General features: G+C 36.3%; 2 protein-coding genes across 3 annotated transcripts in view; both read left to right on the top strand.

Annotated features, from left to right (window-relative positions):
* LOC134289966 (uncharacterized) overlaps nt 1–19,053 on the top strand; it is a 269,170-nt gene that overhangs the window by 1,891 nt on the left and 248,226 nt on the right. The window lies entirely within an intron of this gene.
* The window catches only part of LOC109413710 (dual specificity tyrosine-phosphorylation-regulated kinase 1B), a 295,072-nt gene that overhangs the window by 30,109 nt on the left and 245,910 nt on the right, over nt 1–19,053 (top strand). The gene's annotated exons all lie outside the window — the stretch shown is intronic.

Genomic DNA, 19,053 nt, shown 5'->3' with positions numbered 1-19,053 from the left:
TTGCGGAGAAAATGAAACGCAATTATCATATCACGCGCAATAATTTCCTCCTCGTGCGGAGTTGCCGGTAGCGAGGGTGGTCGGTAGTGGGTGGTAGTTCCGCCGCCACGGACAGGGGCAACAACTACAAGAGCGCAACAATTCGAGGAAAGCTGCCGCTGTGGCTATGTATACCCCACCGGGAACCCGTGTACGACGACGATGCGATGATGATGGATCGCCTGTGCTTGTGTCTGGCGACTCTGGCGGTGACGACGACGACGAAGGCGGTTCCGCGTTAAAAGAAGAAATGTCACGGCACAACTGCCGATGGAGGTGTACTGGTGAACAAGGTCGAATACCGGGACACGCGCCTGACGATCACCAGCATTGGAACGAGCGAACGTTTCCGACTTGGTGGCACACGGGAATGACTGATAGTGTGTCCACGAGAAAGCAGCTTCTCGCAGAATGGACACCAATAATGATTTGGTATGAGATTATGGTCATTAGTAATTCTACTCTGCCAAATTTATACTATTCGAAATCAAGCGATCAAACGTGCTTTCCTTCAGAATTTTCCTGGAACTCTTAAATAAAACTCCTTGGAAATTCTTATACCACCAGGAATTGGTAGGCTATTACTTGAGAAATCGTATTGGGATTTTTTTGCGGAATTTTCTTTAAAATCTGAAAGACCTACTAGGGTAATTGTTCCCTTCGTTGCGGTAGTACCTATTGTTGCGGTAGTGGCATTTGAGCACTTTTTCGACTGAAATGTTACCAAAAGCCATTTTTAATAGATGTATTATGCTTCAATTATGATTTGTGCAAAAACCTACTTTAAAAAATATTTTCCTTAATATTTTAGCTGCTGTGTTCCTATTGTTGCGGTACTGTTCCTATCCTCCAAAATCCCAACAATAATAGGAACCAAAATTAAATTTTACCTCCATAATAGGAACAGTGTGCCGCATTAGCAGTTTTCTCGTTCAAAACTGAACCTGGGTAGACGAGAATATCTAAATCATATCTCGAATCGAACCATTTTGGATTATATCTCGATGTGATTTTTTCATGTCATTTCATTTATTTCACAAAGAATTAAAGTAGTCTAGTTTACACGATTCCTAATGAACTTATGTTCTTTTGAAGGGTCGTGTTTAGCAGTTGGTTGAACTAGCTATTGTTATCTATCTACTAATGTATAATAAAGTTATTGATATTGTTTTTAATGTGATTTGCCATACCTACAAACTAATCGAAGCAGAATTCTCAATGCTATCCGGTATTTGATTAAAAACACTTGGACCCATATTTGCAAATCTTCTTCTTCCTATTTCTGCTCTAAACCCACTGTTTAAAGAAGATTTGAATACTCTGTTTTCAATTTCTTCAAAGAATTAAAAGAAGGCAAAGCTTTAGCAGAAGTTTTTTTCTTCATTTACTTATTCTAATGTATAGTCCTTTTGTCCGCTGAGGAACTACAGTGTCGGACAAAAGGATAAGACCACCAGCCATTTTTCATACAAAATGGCCAAGTTTGACGATGTGATGTTCGGCTTCTAGTGAACCGATTTGACCGAAATTTTGAAAGTTGTCATGCTACGTGTCAGCTACGTGAATTTGGATTTGTATTTAATTGACTGAGTTCTGTTTACTACAGCAAAAGTGGCAGATATACGATACGACAAAATAATAGGACCACTTTCCGATTGCCATTACCAAAGGATATATGAGAGTATCTGATGCTTGATGATTGATAAACGAGTGCTAAAATTAAGGATGCCATTTAAACTTGGAAAGACTATTATTCTATTATTCTATTATTATTATTAACCCTTTAATACCCAATCCCGCCTTTAGACGGGGTATAGTTTGAGCATTTTTGTAATTTTTGTTTCGTGGACACTCAAAATTTTTATATTTTTGGGTGATATTTAGGACTGTTTTGTATATCTTAAAATGGTTTTTGGTGTCTTCTAAAGCGTATTTACATTTTTCAAAAATCATTGAAATATTGATGTTTTAGTCACCTTTAAGAAATCATTGATTATTTTGTATTGAATCGATAAAATTAACATATTTTAGATTTTTCCCAAATCATTCTATCATAGTAGAATAGTTTAAGGGAGTCGAATACACTCTAAAATTACTTTTCTTAAAATTACACGACAAATAAAATTTTCATTGAAAAAATTTTAAAATAAAAATATTTCAACAATAATCTTAAAATCTCAAAATGTTTTCGTCTAAAAAAATCCGTATCCCATAGAGGCTTCTAGGAAAAATATAAAAGTGTGTGGATGTTCAAAAATAAAAATTAGAAAAATAAAAAAAAACGAAAATCACTAAATCGAGAATTAAGAAGAATCATCTTCCAAAACATGTTTAAATCGATTTTAGATGATGAAAAAAGATATTTAGATCAAAATCAAAAATTTGGGTATTAGAGGGTTAACATTTAACATGTAAAGGAATAACATCAATAATAAAATCTCAATTTTTGGCCTAAGTTACCAAGCGAATAACTTTTTTCACAAGCGTCGGATCACTTTGCGGTCTTCAGGAAAGTTTATCGGCATATCCTAGGCTATACTTTAACGTCATCAGTTCAACTTATGAATAAAATTCAAAAAAGTACGTTTTCCCATACTAAATTCCATACAAATTTCAATCGCAATGCGGAATACGGGGACGCAACCAATCCCTTCCACATTTTGCACAGTTATTTTGGACGCCAATACAGATTGAAAAACCTTTGTTCCGGGTGGATGCGATCAAATTTAAAGTTTCTCCATACAGCGTTGACCCACTCTACATATGACGTCTTCAAATATGGCAACTATCCCTGGAAGTTACACAGTAAATGGCTGGGTGTGTCACAACGCCTGGTGACACCCGAAATTCACCTGGTTTTGGTTTGACATGATGATGATTTGGTGAGTTTGTTCCGTTTTTTTATGTAATTTCATTGGGTTACTCTGACAGAAGTTTTTCTTATAATTTGGTTATACACTGCAATAGTGAGTAAAAGCGCTTAAGCCTAAGCATGACGGTCAGAGGACATACGGGGAAACTGCCTGTGTCCTATCCCAGGAAACTTTGGACCTAGAAGTGACACTAACCTTCTTAGCTCCCACCGATTTTCACGTGTTTCACTTTTATAAAACTGAGTACCGTAAACCGGGGTCAAATTGATCAGCGGGGTTAAATTGATCATTCGCGGACTAAATTGTTATTCCATATTAGCAATTCCTGCACGTCGTTATGATCATAATTTTTTTTATCTCAACTAGTTCATAGATGCCCATAGATGATTGTGAAAATTCAGTTTTTGGAAAAAGTTATTCTTGTATTACTATTTTTATGGATTTTTCAATGTGATTCTTATATAGCCAAAACCATTGATCCTAAACAATCGATTGCCACTAGGAGTTCCTGTAAACTTTTTGTTTTCACATTTTTGTGGAACCTTGATTGCAGCTATTTTGGATATGAAACAGTTTTAAAAGTTTCAGTTTTAGTTAAAAAAGTGATTTATTGTGATTGAACTCGTTTATTCCAAAGGAAATTGCATACCTTCAGGCGTTAAATGGTCAATTTCAAAATTTAAATTTGTCATTTCTAACCGAATTATTTAGTTGTAAGAGTTTTGATGCGTTATTTGTGATCAGAAGTTCAATATTTAGTGGAGAAGGCAATTTGCTATTCTATTGTATGCTGATCAATTTCGCCCCAAAGTGAAATTTTCAGCGCTATCTACGGATGAAAATTTAACCTCCTAGCGGTAGTGTGTGTTGCAGATTGTGTGCGGATACAAAAACATACGCACATCATCTTCTCTTGTGATAATTCACGAACACTAATACAGAGAGCTTTCACCTTGATACGCTTAGAGAGCGCCATTTGTCTAGTCGCTTGTCGTTTACATAGAAAACGACAACAGATGGCATTCTTTCTATTTTTGTTCTTTGCTTAAACTCTAGATTTGAGTATTTTTTATTATTACCATGCGTGTCAGATAAACATCTTCAAATCCCCAGTGTGAAAAATGTCGAAATACATCACGCCAAGGTCGACTTCGAATGTCAAACTAGAATTGTTTACTATTTTACATATTTCGATTACATTTTCATTACTCTTTCGTTTTTCGAGTTCGGTAAAAGTTGCGATCCGAATACCATACTTGTTAAATAAAAACTGAATTTTGTCATTAGTTTTAGGACCCTATTGGTGATTTACCCCAAAAGTACAGTCGATTCTATCATTTCCCATCATTATTTCAATAAACCTTATCTAATTGATTACATAAGTATATTGAAGTTTTGACGAGATTCTTCGGAAATTATTAATTCATTTTACTATTAGATCATACTGACCCTTTGTGTTTGATGCCGTATATGTATGGCAGAGCTTGGTGGTCTAGTGGCTACCGCTTCTAATTCATATGCAGAAGGTCATGGGTTCAATCCCTGGACAGTGGTGGAAATTGATCGCGAACGTGTGCTTACGCGCTACAAAAAAATGCCATCGCATCGCAAACCTTTGCTGTGCGATGGTGTTCGTACGTCTGTGGCACACGATCGTACGACACGAACGCCAACGAGTGCATCGCATCTTTTGCAAGCGCGATGCTTTTTTATTTTAGAGGTTCGCGGCCGATATTTCTGTAATGAAATCAAATTTTGGTAATATTTTTCGTCGATATCATTTATTGGATTGGTACCTGACCAGTATAATCAAAAAACACCCAACTAATTACCTTTAAGTGTACAAAAAATGGCAACAAACCAAGTGTTCTACATTGTGATCCTTCTGGCGAACCAACTGCGATTCTGCTCGTTCGACATTTGTTTTGTGTTGGTTCGTCGATCCGGGAAATCGTGAACCGTTCTCTCTTTTTAGGATCGCGAGCGCGTGAGCAAAGATTGTGTTTGATGCGAACCAAAAAACACGTCACAAGCGCATGATGCTTTCCACCACTGTCCCTGGATCGTCCCTTTCATACTACTTTGTATCTTTCTATTCACTTTCTCTCTCTCTCTCTCTTCTCTACATATACATGCATATTTAAGTCATGCATATTCATATGTTCATAGCCATCGCTAGAACCAGAAACGAACTGCAAAAATTCGTTTCCCTTCCTTCCAACTTTCACAGCACAGTGTATATTACGCCTACAAGTTATGCAACCAAAGCGAACTGTGCCGCATATCCTTCATAGTACAGGTCGGACTCGATTATCCGGAGTATCGATTTTTATTTCACTCCGGATAATCGAATTTTCCGGATAATCGAATCTATCTATCTATCTATATATATAAAAATGGATTTCCGTCTGTCTGTCTGTCTGTCTGTCTGTCTGTCTGTCTGTCTGTCTGTCTGTCTGTCTGTCTGTCTGTCTGACCGTCATGGATTCGAAAACTACTGGGCCGATCGATGTGAAATTTTGTATGTGGGTATTTTTGGGGCCGGGGAAGGTTCTTGGCTTGGTGCGGGACCTCTCCGGTCTCTGGAACGGGGGGCTCCCATACAGATGACTTCGCCGGGGACGTCCCTATGGAGCTGCATGTCAAAAAACACAGTAGGCAGGCAGTACGATGTTTGCCGGGACAGCTAGTCACATATAAAAATATATCAAAATTCAAAAACGTATGAATATATATGTTTTTGTTATTTTATTTTCATGAAGCAGTGACGTAGCAAGAAATTCGAATAAGGGATCGTCCATAAATTACGTCAAAAAATGCTTTTTTTGCTGCTTTCACTAGTCACACTTTTTTTACAAGTTTTCTGCAGATTTAATGGGTCATCACAATTTGCTGCATCTTCCCGCCCGCCCCGCTGTGACGTAATTTATGGACATTCCCTTAGTATGCTGTATTCAGTAGATCATAATAGTGTTTTAGGTTGATAAGATCGGGACACTTTTCTGTCAATTTTGAATTAAATAAAAAGGTTATGGGTTCGTGAAACAAAACAGGGGCCATCCAATATTAAGTACGTCACGGAAAAATCCGTATAAAAATTTCCAATTTTGACGTAACGTACTTAATGGATGTACTTGAGAAGGTATGGTTGAGGAAAAGGGGTGTGATTTGTGAAAATTGGAGAAAATGTTGAGGGACGAGAAAAAACAACTTTTGAAGTCAATGGGTCTGTTGTATGATGAATTCAGCGTTAAATTTCAGAGTGTTCTAATCTATAAACAGCCTTTTCCGTGTGTCTATAATACACACGATACTGGGAGCAGTGATGCCAACCCAAAAAACATTTTGATCAAACTCCTGAAGGAATATAGGTAGAATAGGCCTTAGGCCTGTCTAATTAAAAAAAAAAATGTTCCCTGATTCTCCAGTCCACTCCTATATTTTGACTGAGATCCAACTGCTTTTGCTGGTTATTTGCTTCTTTGGCATCAATGATGTAGGAGTTGAGCGAAAATTATAATAATTCGTCAAAGCCTAATGTGTCCTAAAAACTAGCTTTTCGGAGGCAATCATGCTTTGGGCCTCTTAATTTCAATGGTTTTGGCTGAAGTTTTGACCAGTTACTTCATTTTGGATGCTAATCAAAAAATGGGAGTGGACTTGAGAACATTTTTGAAAAAGTGGACATGCCTTATTTAAAACTTCCTGGAGAAATCTCTAAAAGAATTTTGAGGAATATCCGGAAGAATTTCTGATGAAATCCATGAAAAAAATCCTGTAGACAATAATGAAGAAAAATATCTGGAGGAATTCCCGAAAGAATCGTAGGAGAAATTTCTGCATGACTTCTGCATGCACTTCTGGTGGAATATCAACAGAAAATTTCGGAGGAAACTTTAAGAAATACCTGCAGAAGTCCCCGCATAATCGTAAACTGTAAGTGTACTATCTCGCATATTGTTCACAACAATATGTTACAATGCCTAAACAATATCACATGTAATACGTCTCTACAGTATGTGGTAGTGTGAGTATATTGTAGTTACCCATTTGGCATATTGTAATGGGCCAAATCACAATATGGTGAATAGGCGGTTAAGTTAGGTTACAATAAAAAATCAGCATTTTTCTCGAACAAAATTTTCGCAAAACTGTATGTCATAGTGTAGACATATTATCCATTTTTTGCACGGTCAATTGTACGCCAAATTGTTTCAAAGCTGTTAAACCATAAATTTGAAAGAAATTTTTAACAATGCAAGATGCAGTTCATGTATTGTACTATAAGTTAAAATGAACAGTATACTGTATTGTTAGAATCTGTTTCACTTTATATATTTAACTTTCTTCATGTAAAATAAGAACAAACAAATTACGGCTATCTACCAAACTTTATTTATTTCTCGAATTTCAGTTACAAAAGCTTTCAAGCATAGATTTAAAAGAAAGTGCAATTATCGCTCCTCACGCGGTCTTTTGGTTCAGATAGTCAACCAAGTACGTAGGATTTTGGACCACTGTGCTGTCGTGAGCAGCATAGTTGCCCCATGTTCTATGGGAATCCATATTAGAATGGGAAACTATGCTGCACACGGCAGTGTGTGCCTCCGACTGTAAATTTGTCTCCGGAACTAAGAAAGAGATCCTATTTTTGTACCCTTACACTAGATCTTTCTTCTTGCATGTTTTGTTTCTTAATTTTCCAAGGAGGCGGATATTCGGTGGCGGTAATCCTTTCCACCTATCGCAGGATCACAGCAGGACAGATGGCCGGGCATATTTAATTATCGGCAAATGCTTCTCACTTTGCTTTCACATCTTCCCATCCGACGACCAGTAACTGATGGAATAAACTGGACCTGGCATAGGAATTGATCCGTACGTGCCCAGTGTCGTTTCACTGAAAATGCGATTGATAACTGCCATGCCATCAATCATTATTGTCTTGCGGTGATGTCTCAATGCCGTGGGTGTTGGGGTACACTTTAATTGGTCGGATCTCCTTAAGCTGTTGATCCTAACCGAGGCAGATGCTGCGCAATAAAAAAAAGTTGAAATTAGAAAACGTAGCGGGAATTGTTGTTAGAAGGGATTGGAATTTTCGTTGGCTTACCTGTGAATGCTTGCACACTCTAGTTGAAAACTCCGGAAACCGCCTGTTCATCACAACCAGGTCGCAATCCGGACCGCGATACCATTCCATTTGGTGTACCTAATTAACCGGGTGTGGGACATCTGCGGGGAGATTTTTTGATCAGGCTGGATCGGCTGAATCTGCTTGTGGGTTGATGGAACTCCGTTGCGTTGGTGGACGGTGGTAAATAAAAACAGCTCCGATCGGGTTCCACCGCTGCGATGTGTGAGCGAAGAGCGTCAAAATTAACGTTCCTGATTGCCGAACGGAAAATCAGTTTTTTCGGCGTTCGTTAGCGGAAGTTTGAGCATTTAGCACGCGAGAACAAGCCACCATGACAACAAAGTGCACAAGAAAAACTAAACTGCCTCTAATTTTTTTTTCGGTCAATATTGAATCCAAAACAAATACAACTATATGCAACAGTTTGACAAATTGTTGCAACATTGTTCCACACAGTGGAACGAGCGTGTGTAAGTGTTAACTGCAAATATTCAAACCAACCTTTTGACATAGAGTAAGGCTTTAATTCAACCATTTATCACAAGTTTATGTATCCATATCAGTTTACATAAACTGAACAGTATAACATAGTGTTACAATCTGGTATGAACTTCGTGAGCCGTTTTTTATAATATAAAGCGTTAGGCTTCATATTGTTCAACACAGAGGCAACAATTTGTGATACTTTAACATTACCAGTTGGGAGACGCTTACTGTTTGGATATTTTGGCAAACTGTATTTTGCTATGCGGGTCCCCATAAGAATCCCATAAATAATTCCTAGAAAAAACCGTAGATCCACCTGTGAGTAAGGTACACCGGGGCAAGTTGAAACGGGTGGGGCAAGATGAAATAGCGGGTTAACATGATGTTATCCAACGATGGGGATTATCTTCTATGCCATAACACATAGTTTTTGATTCAAACAATCTTTTGGCGAAAGAAAAAAATCCAAATTGTATTGAAATCTATTTCAAAACTTCGCGTTTCATCTTGTCCCACCCGTTTCAACTTGCCCCGGTGTACCTTATTTTAAGTACAACAACAATAATCCGTGGAAGAATTCCAGAATGCTGATGGAATCCCATCAAGAAATGCCCGGAATTTTTTTCGTAAAATCTTCTAAGGAAATATCTGGCGGAATTCCAGCAGGTATTGCTTGAGGAATCTCAGCAGAAATAACCAAAGGAGTCTTATGAGGAATTCTTGGAGGAATACCAAGCAAAAGGAAATAAATCTCTGAAAGGTTTTCTCTTGAAGGAAAATTTGGAGAAATCCCAGAAACACTATATGAAGAAATGCCAGCAGTCATTCTTTGAAAATTTCCTGGATGATTCACGGCATGTTTTGAAAACAAATGCAACATTTAGCGTTTTCTCGCTGAGAAGATATATGAAATTGTTTGGCCCTTTTCAAATATAACGCGAGACTTTTTTGTTACGTAATTTGTATATGACGCCAAAAATTATTAACTAAATTTGAGATACACTGTAAATGTAAAATGTTGATGCTGAGCACTGATGCCAGATGATTTTTTGAAAAATCTATATGACAATTTTCAAAAATCTGTATTCCATACAAAATTTGTGAGAAAAATCTGTATCCCATACAAAAATAAAATGGCCCCTCTAGCTCAAAAATCTGTATAATACAGATAAATCTGTATATATGGCATCCCTGATGCTGAGTGTTAAACATATTAATTTTATCGTTAAAAGGGGCTAACATAATCGGGTCAAAAAGCCGACAAAATCGGAGGAAAACGGAATCGGGGGCTTCCAAAATCGTGTCAGCACTATGTTATAATACTTAATTATTTCAAATTTTATCATTGAAATAAAAAAAAATATCGTAATAAAAATACTCCGGATAATCGAGTCTTAAATTCCGGATAATCGAATTCCGGATAATCGAGTCTCCGGATAATCGAGTCTCCGGATAATCGAGTCCGACCTGTAATCAAATCACCACACAATCTATCACCTTACGAACATCCCCAATCCATGGATCACATCACCGACCCAACGGTGACTCCCAGATCTCCCATCCTTTCCGTCTAACAAATACCCCAGTCCGTGCTAGTTGTGGGGATGCAGAGGTGCTCTCGGTCTTTAGTAGGAACAACCAGCACACTCTAACATTCCTTTCCCTTCCCAACTGACTATAAGGACGTGGCCGGCGCCATTATTGATCAATAATGTATGAGCTGCTTAAATTGCACTTTGAGAATAAGTGGAGTGTCCCAGCCCTTATTCATTTGGATCTCAGTGCAATTGGTACCAGCTCAGATCAATCACGGAGTAGCAACCATTGACATGTATACATTGTATAGTCAGATCTGATCGTTGATCGTTTTGATCGTATATGTATGGCAGGGCTGGGACCTTCTTGAACTCTTCATTAGCTTTCAAAATGTTGTGAAACATTTGAAGAAACGGTCCAGCTGCTTCTACTACCCAGCTGTTGTCTGTGGTGGCTCTGCAATGGATTCCATTGCATGCTTCCTTAGCTGCAAAACAAAGTGACCAGCACACCACGTTTTATTTTTCCTTCCTTTTTTTCGGTCGCGCACACCCTTCTTTTTCCTGTCTGTGTGTGATCTCTGCTGGACCGCCACGCCGCTCGCTAAATTTCAACCTGCAAGCGAGCGGATATTACAACGTCCATCATAGAGCACGCAAACTGCTTTATTGGTGGAGCGAAGCGCCAGTGCAGCAGCACTAACCCGACTCGGCACTGCCTGGCATGGCAAGACACAAAGCCCGCAAGAAGTGCGACGGAATGTGTGATATAGATGATGTGCATTCTCTCGTCGTCGCCGTTGGTGGAGCTGCTGCTGTAGCAGCCATGGTCGCCGTGAACCATGGTCGTTGAAATCGTTGCCGCCGTCATCATTTGTCGGGGTGGTAAAAATGTAGGTAGACAGATAGGGTAATCGACGTATGTTTGGACTGCGGTGTGATATGGGCACCATCCCGTTTTAGGAACCCTGATGTGGTTATATCGTGTTTCGCACAACTTTTTTAAAGCACGTGTTACCATCTGCTACACTGCCCATATTCGCATAGTCGATGTAACCACCAACGTCTGCTCTGATGGGAAAACACGATTTTATAGATTTTTTGCGGATTTACATTTGCACCGACTATTTGAATGAAATAATCTGTCAGTTTCGTGGGTTACAGCTACGAAAAGTGAGCCGCAATGATTTTAAGATCTTTCATGTAATTTTTCCATATTTAAAACGTGTACGTCAGTTTATGCGACCATTCAGTCGTTTTGATGAATGATTACACGGATAAGTTGACGTAACAACCAGATTGCTATGACCGTTATGTTAGCTACTGCGGTACCCGTTTTCTGAACACGTGTTAGATTTTTTTTTCCGGAATGTCCGTCTTCTTCTTCTTCTATATGGCTCTACGTCCCCACTGAGACGTGGCCTGCCTCGCTTCAACTTAGTGTTCTTTGAGCACTTTCACAGTTATTAATTGAAGGGCTTCCTTTGCCAGTCATTGCATGCATTTATATATTGTGAGGCAAGTGCAATGATACACCATGCCCAGTGAGTCGAAAAAAAAAATTTCCGACCGGAACGGGAATCGAACCCGGGTCTCCGGCTGAATGTCCGTATTCGTGCGTTAAATACATTCTTTGTTGATAAGCAGCAGTCCTGACTCGAAAGAAGATGTACTAACCGTGGTTTCAGAAAAAAAGCTAACGCGTCACATTCTGAAAATGTGAACTATCTGATAGTGCGGTCGAGCGTACCATAAAGCGTGGGCATCGTAGTAAGATTTACAGTTGGTCGGCTTTAAATCAGACCAGACCAACTGTTTTTCAATGATTATGAGAAAATGTCCTGCAAGAAATTGGGAAATCAAAGCATGTGCATTATTTCTTGAAATACTATGATTCCTTGGCTTATCTTTACCTGTCCAAAAAATCGCCTAGTCCAATTTGACTTTACGCCGACCAGTTTTCTTATTTCGTTTAATGTGTGCAAAATACCGGAATTAACTTTAATCCCCAGGCTCTGCGATGGATCCTAACGGCTTCTTCCAATGCACCATGCAATTAAGGCAGTCTATGTTGAAAAGGTTATTTTATGCCTTATCCAAAATATGGTGTTGTACGTAACTATTTTTTAAGAAATACCTTAGTAATATTTACATTTTTTTTAGATTTACTTGATAAACTGAAACATTAAGTATTAAGGGCCTCATTTATTTTTTCTCATATTCGACAAATTACGAAATGTTACGAAACTAATTTCATTTTAATAACTTAGTGTTAAGTTTTTACAATTAAATTAGTATGCATCAAAAGCTCATACACCCAACGCCTTATAAGATAGATATGGATTTAATTTATCTAAGTTTTGGAGGATGTTTACGACTGGGAAGAAATGTTGAACTGTTGTGGCTTTCTCAGTCTAACAGGATTAAAATGGATATGCCAAACTCCTGATCGTTTCACATTTGTTAGACTGAAAAGCCACAACAGTTCAATAGTATTGTTTCAATGATGGTTTTGAAACAAAACGTAAAACTTATAATAGTTTTGCTGTGGAATGATTTTACTCGTGGCTAACCATGAATTTACTATTTCATTAATCAATCAGGTGCCACAAAAACTCACGTTTCGGGTTTCAATGAGTTTGCTTCAAGCACTTAGTAAGTAGCTGAAAGGGGGTTTGAGGAGTTTACGTCGTAATTCAGAGGAAGCGATAGAGATCTACCACAACCATCCATACAAAAAAATATAACTGTTCATTAGGGTGTCCCAAAATAGAAAAAGTGTCAAAAAGTTAACTTGCTCACCCTTAGAATGATAGATTAGGGTCCTAGCAACAATAGTTCCATACATGAAAACTCAATAAAAAAATATTTAGAGGTTGCACGCATCGATTTTATGAAAAATGGACGATTTTTGGTATTTTCACCAAAAAAATGCTAATATGAGTTGAAAAATAAAAGAAATAAAAGCCATCAATAAAAGTAAATCATAGTTCTGGGTCCCGCAAACAAAGTTCGGAGGGAGTTTAGGTCGTCAAAGCTGATTTTATATATTTAGCAAAGGTTAAAATATCAAAAAATCGCGATTTTTTTCACAAAATTTTTCAAAAATGCTCAATTTATAAGGATTTGAATTTTTTTCCTGCGATTCACAATTCCCTTATTTTATAGCAAATTTTGTGTAGATTATTTCGTCTGAAGACAGTTTTGATCTAGCTTCTTCATGAGTTGAGATATCGGCATAATAATGATAACACAATCAATGAAAAAATCGGATTTGCTTATGTTATTTGTTTTTGTTCATTAGTTTCTATGACTACCATGCAAAATAAAAGCAAATAACAAGTTTTTGACATGTTATGTTATGCAAGTATCCATTTTTGAAGATTTTCAGAAATAATTGGGATACTTTGATAATTTTACATTGATTGTGCTTACTGGTTCAAACAAAGACTCAAAAAGTGGCTCGCTGCGATATTTTAATAATATAAGTGATCGAAAGTCAGACAATCAAATTCCATGTGTGAAGTTCTATGATATATTTTGAGTGATGTGTAGATCGCTCAACAATGTTTACCTTTTTCAAAAAGATTTTGGTGCTCTTGTTAAGCAAACATATAGGTTCTTTCTAGTTATACCAGAACTAATGCTCTAACATTGAAAACAACTAAAATGAAAATAAAATAGCTAATAAAAACTGTAAGAAAGAAAAATATAGTTTTATAGTTTTAGCCAATCGACATAAAATATTAAATATGTGCATGGAAATGCAGGTATTTTTCACGAATATAAGGATATTTTTTCTTCTTTATATTCGTGAATTTTAACTAAAGCTAATTCTTTACACAATATTGATTTCTTTTAAATAATTTGATTTTAAAAGCAAACCATTAGCGCACATATTTGCAGGGTTGGATTCCAGAAAGCATCAGGTTGTTTAGATTCCACTATTAAATAAAAATAAATCTTAGTGACTTACCTAATATGTTACAAGAGGTGTTAACCTAAGAAATGTCAATGTTGAAATCTTTCTGCTGCGCTGCTTACTTGTTAAAACATAAATTTCAATCTTTTCGTATTCACAATGCGGCTGCGAAAAGTTATGTTCAGCATATGTAGATATAAAACGATGATTAACTCTCAAAACATTTACATATTGTAACTGTCATGCAGTATGAATCAGTAATAATCAAAGCAACCCAATTATTCCTGAAATTATTCAAAAATGTACACTTGCACGTACTATAATGTTTAAAATTTGTCGTGTGTTGTTTTATTTGCATTGTAGTTATGGAAACTAGTAAACAAAATCGACTAACGTAAGAAAACATGATTTTTTCATTGATTGTGTTATCATTATTATACCGATATCTCAGCTTATGAAGGAGATAGCTAAAAACTGTCTTCAGCCGAAACAATCTACACAAAATTTGCTATAAAATAGGGGAATTGTGAATCGCAGGAAAAATTTTAAAATCCTTATAAATTGAGCATTTTTGAAAAATTTGGTGAAAAAGATCGCGATTTTTTGATATTTTAACCTTTGCTAAATATATAAAATCAGCTTTGATGACCTAAACTCCCTCCAAACTTTGTTTGCGGGACCCAGAACTATGATTTACTTTGATTGATGACTTCTATTTCTTTTATTTTTCAACTCATATTAGCATTTTTTTGGTAAAAATACCAAAAATCGTTCATTTTTTAAAAAATCGATGTGTGCAACCTCTAAATATTTTTTGATTGAGTTTTCATGTATGGAACTATTGTTGCTAGGACCCTAATCTATCATTCTAAGGGTGAGCAAGTTAACTTTTTGACACTTTATCTATTTTGGGACACCCTACTGTTCATACATGAGGTGTTTGGATTCTATACTTAGGAGATTTGACAAACACCCATTTTAGAGTAATTTAAAGTAAGCACGTTGCGAATGCGAACAATACTCGCCGCTAACCAGGATCACGGCATATGGCGGCGTTGCATGAACTACGAATTGTACCAAGTATAAAAATAAATCGATACAGTATGAACCCAATTTTGTCAGCCCACAAACTTTTTGCTCTCATTAACTCACAGTCAAAGTTTAACTAATTCAATCATGTTCATCACTAAACTACTGCTTGAAAATCTATTTAGATATTTAAGGAAAACAAAAAATGTGTCCCCAAAACAGGCTGACAAAATCGGTTAACTGATGTATAATGAAGCGGATAAAACACGGCAGGCTGCGGTGGGCTGGGTACGTAGCTCGTATGCCAGAGAAATGGCAAACTTATACCATATTAGCAGAGAACCAGGAAGGAGCCGTTGGCGTCGTGGTAGGGCGCGCACGTGGGCCTTTTAGGTCTTCCTCAACTGCATTTTGCGGTCCTAAGGGGCTCCAAAATCTCAGGGAGACCGGAAGCGATTGATCCAGGACTATAACCAGTGGAAACGATAACTTCAATCGGCGTAGACTCACCATTACGAATTGTAGGCTATCAAGTAACAATTTGTTAAATTATTCGCATGTTGTTGTCAAAGCATCATAAATGTTTCAGTATCTACATTGCATCCATGATAAGTATTAAACATAATTGATAATATTCACTATGAAAGTGGTTGATATTGAAAATGATTTTCAGGCATCTGAAATCAAATAATTAGATATCTCAAATATAAATTATGTTTATGTCAATAAATTATCTTAATAAATTATCTCAATAAATTATGTTCAATCACGTTTTATGGAGAGATTTTAATTTTCTTGTACACAGACGTCAGTATTGCGACCACATGGTGGTTACGTCAAAACGTTCTTTTCAATATACTCACATGTTTTAGAACAAACACATTTTTTTAAATAAATGGAGCATATGCTATACATGGTGTAGGATATGTTAAGCTAAAAAAGTGGATTTTGACCTTTGTGGCATTTACGTCACCTATGCGAATATGGGCAGTACATACAGCATTTTAAGATTGAAGAAATCATCATTCAACAATGATCAACCATTACCAGTTTCTTTTATCTTGGAAATGTTCTGGAAAATATCATTGTGATTTACACTCATCACCATGAGCAGATGGTGTAACTTTGTTTTTGTTTCGTTTGACATAGAATGGAATTACACCATTCACTCAACGAGCTAGAATTGAGCTAGAAACGTGATATCAAATACTCTTTGAGTATTTGGTAGAAAAATCTATCATCTTTCCACTTCCACAGTTACATAAATTGTATACAGTATATCAATCGCAGCGTTTTTGTAAATTCCTCCAGATGCTTGGATTGCGTTTTTTTTCTGTGTTTATTTTGTCAATTCTGGGGTAACATTTGAAATTGGTCTATCTGCTTTGCGTAAACAAACACGTTTCTGTCTCTGTAGGGCCTGTCTGTATTCATTCATCAACGCACTTCAACACCGTTATCAGACAAATCAATCTTCAAGCTATCTGTTAAGGGTGTTGATGTGCATGGGTGGATGCAGATAGGCCTTTTTCAAATGTTATCCCAGATTTGCTATAAAATTGAATGAGTGTTATCAGCGAACCAAACCAGCAGCGTTGAGTGCCAAAAATAGAACACCTTGTCCAAATGATCTCACACTCTATTAATTATAATATTTCTAGCGTAATATTTGAAAAGGGCCTATCTGCAAAAAGTAAACATTCAGAAAATCACATGAAAAGATTACCTTTCCAGATTGATTGATCCTTTTTAAAAACGAAATACTTTGCTCTGTGTTCTATTCCATCTATTGACACGCAAGAAAAATTGCTTTATAATTCTAAACGTTATTTGCATCATACTGTGGCGAAACTCTAAATAAATAATGGATCAGAGTTTAAAACTTTCATTTTCAATGAGTGAAATTCAACATGAATTTTGAAAATTCTCAACTGAGGGATCAAAATAAAATTCATTTTGGTGAATGAATTTTTTCACCTATTCATTCATTTTTCTGTCACTGACAATTTTCACTGAGAAATAAAACTGGACCGTAACTCCCGAATATACTTCCAATCACTTCAAAACTTGTGTATAGTAGTTACTTAAAATATGAATTATGTTCTCTATTTGTCCATTACGTCGGATTGTGCGTCTGTTAACAGAAATTGGACATATTACGACGTGTGAAAAAATATTCGTGACAGAGAATTGAATGAAAAAAGAGAGGCATTCAGCTGACAATGAATGTGGCCAAACACGAATGAAAAAATGAGAATGTCATTCTTCACTTTCAATCTTCGATTTTTTTACTCTCTGTAATGGATTAAATAATATTGTAATATTTTTTTAACATGGACGGTGGGGAGCGAACCTGCCCGAATAAAAAATACAGTAGAAAAACCTAACGATGTATTGTAACAGTACTATTTAGAACCATATTTTTACAATAGACACCACTGTAAAAATAAAAATACAAAAACAATAAGATGTAATGTAGACACCCATACCGTGAATTGTAAATAAGATTTTTACAATATATTATACAGGTTGTTAAGTATCGTAACAATATAAAAAAATATTTTTCCCCATATATATTTTTTTGCAAAACCATACATTTTATTGTTAATGAATTGTTCAAAATACTGATACGTGGGTTTAAATATACCATACATTGTATGGTACATGAATGGTTTAAACAATAAAATGTACCGTAAATAAATTGTTTTTAATTGTAATTTCACTACTGGTTATACATTTAATCAAATGGTTTTGGAATGGTTCTCTTTTGTTATGTTGTATTGTTTTACATTACATAAACCATATATTGTTATATTATCTTGTCATTTTCCTTCTCTTAATGGCATCTTAGGCTTACTAGATTTATTAGAATGCGCTTTGGGAATTCTCCAAATGTTTTGGATAACCCTTTATATATAGGATCGCCCACGTCTAAGTCTGAGTAGGGTAGGGCGGGGCAAGATGAGCACCCTAAGGACCACGTTGAGTTAATTGAAAGTTAACACAAATTTTCAAAGTACCTCTCAGTAGTTCCTTTCTATATCATGTTTTCTATCACCCATAAACATGGGAGGGTTCAAAATTCACAATAAGTATGATTTATTTGACTAAACAAAAAAGATGTTTTATGGTCAGTTCGAACATGCTACGGGGCAAGACGAGCACCCCTACGGGGCAAGAAGAGCACTTCATTAAAATCCCAATATTTGAACAATAATTGGCCATATAGTGATTGATATAGTGAACCTTGTTTATAGCTATGGTATCACGTTCTAAAATTATCATATTTTTTTCGATTATTAAAAAAAAATGCGGTTTCTTAATACTTTATACAAAATGACCTGAAAAACAATAAACGATTATTAAGTTGCTTATTTTTAGGAATTTGCGCAACCAAATAGTTGCAGAGGTTACGGAAACCTATGTTCGGCACTATTGAGTGGATTACAATAATTTTAAAATATTTTCTATATTCCCTTGATGGGGAGTAATGGGTGCTCATCTTGCCCCACTATAGGTAAATAACTAAAATTGAATAAATTTTAATGTTTGTTTTTATAAAATATTTTCTAATGTAAATTAAAATGCTTTGCAGTAAGCTAGTAATGTTGGCTGATAACCAGAATTATGGAAAAAAATTGATTCTGACATAAAAACCTTATTTTTTTCTGCTGATTTCTTATAAGAAAATGCTAAAAATCGATGCTATTGACTAATTTGACGATATTTTTTCAATCGTTCATTATGAAGTACCTTTTATCAGATTTACAAACAGGATGAATATTATTCTAACGGATTATAAAGTTTTTTGGGCAAAATTCATCATAAAAGTAGTAAAACGGAGGGGTGCTCATCTTGCCCCGGGTGGCCATCTTGCCCCGTCCTACCCTAGTCTCTGATTGCATTAACAGTTGAAGCTTAGGCTCCCATGCCCCACCAGCCAGATAACCGGGTTTTGCAAACTAAGCATTATTTGTGGCAACACTTTGAGCGGCATGATGGAACTATGCCGAGCGCGCTAATTGGTACATA

The sequence above is a fragment of the Aedes albopictus genome, chromosome 3 (genome assembly GCF_035046485.1).
Source record: "Aedes albopictus strain Foshan chromosome 3, AalbF5, whole genome shotgun sequence".
In the NCBI taxonomy this organism is placed as follows: domain Eukaryota; kingdom Metazoa; phylum Arthropoda; class Insecta; order Diptera; family Culicidae; genus Aedes; species Aedes albopictus.
This window is presented reverse-complemented; position numbering and strand designations above follow the sequence as displayed.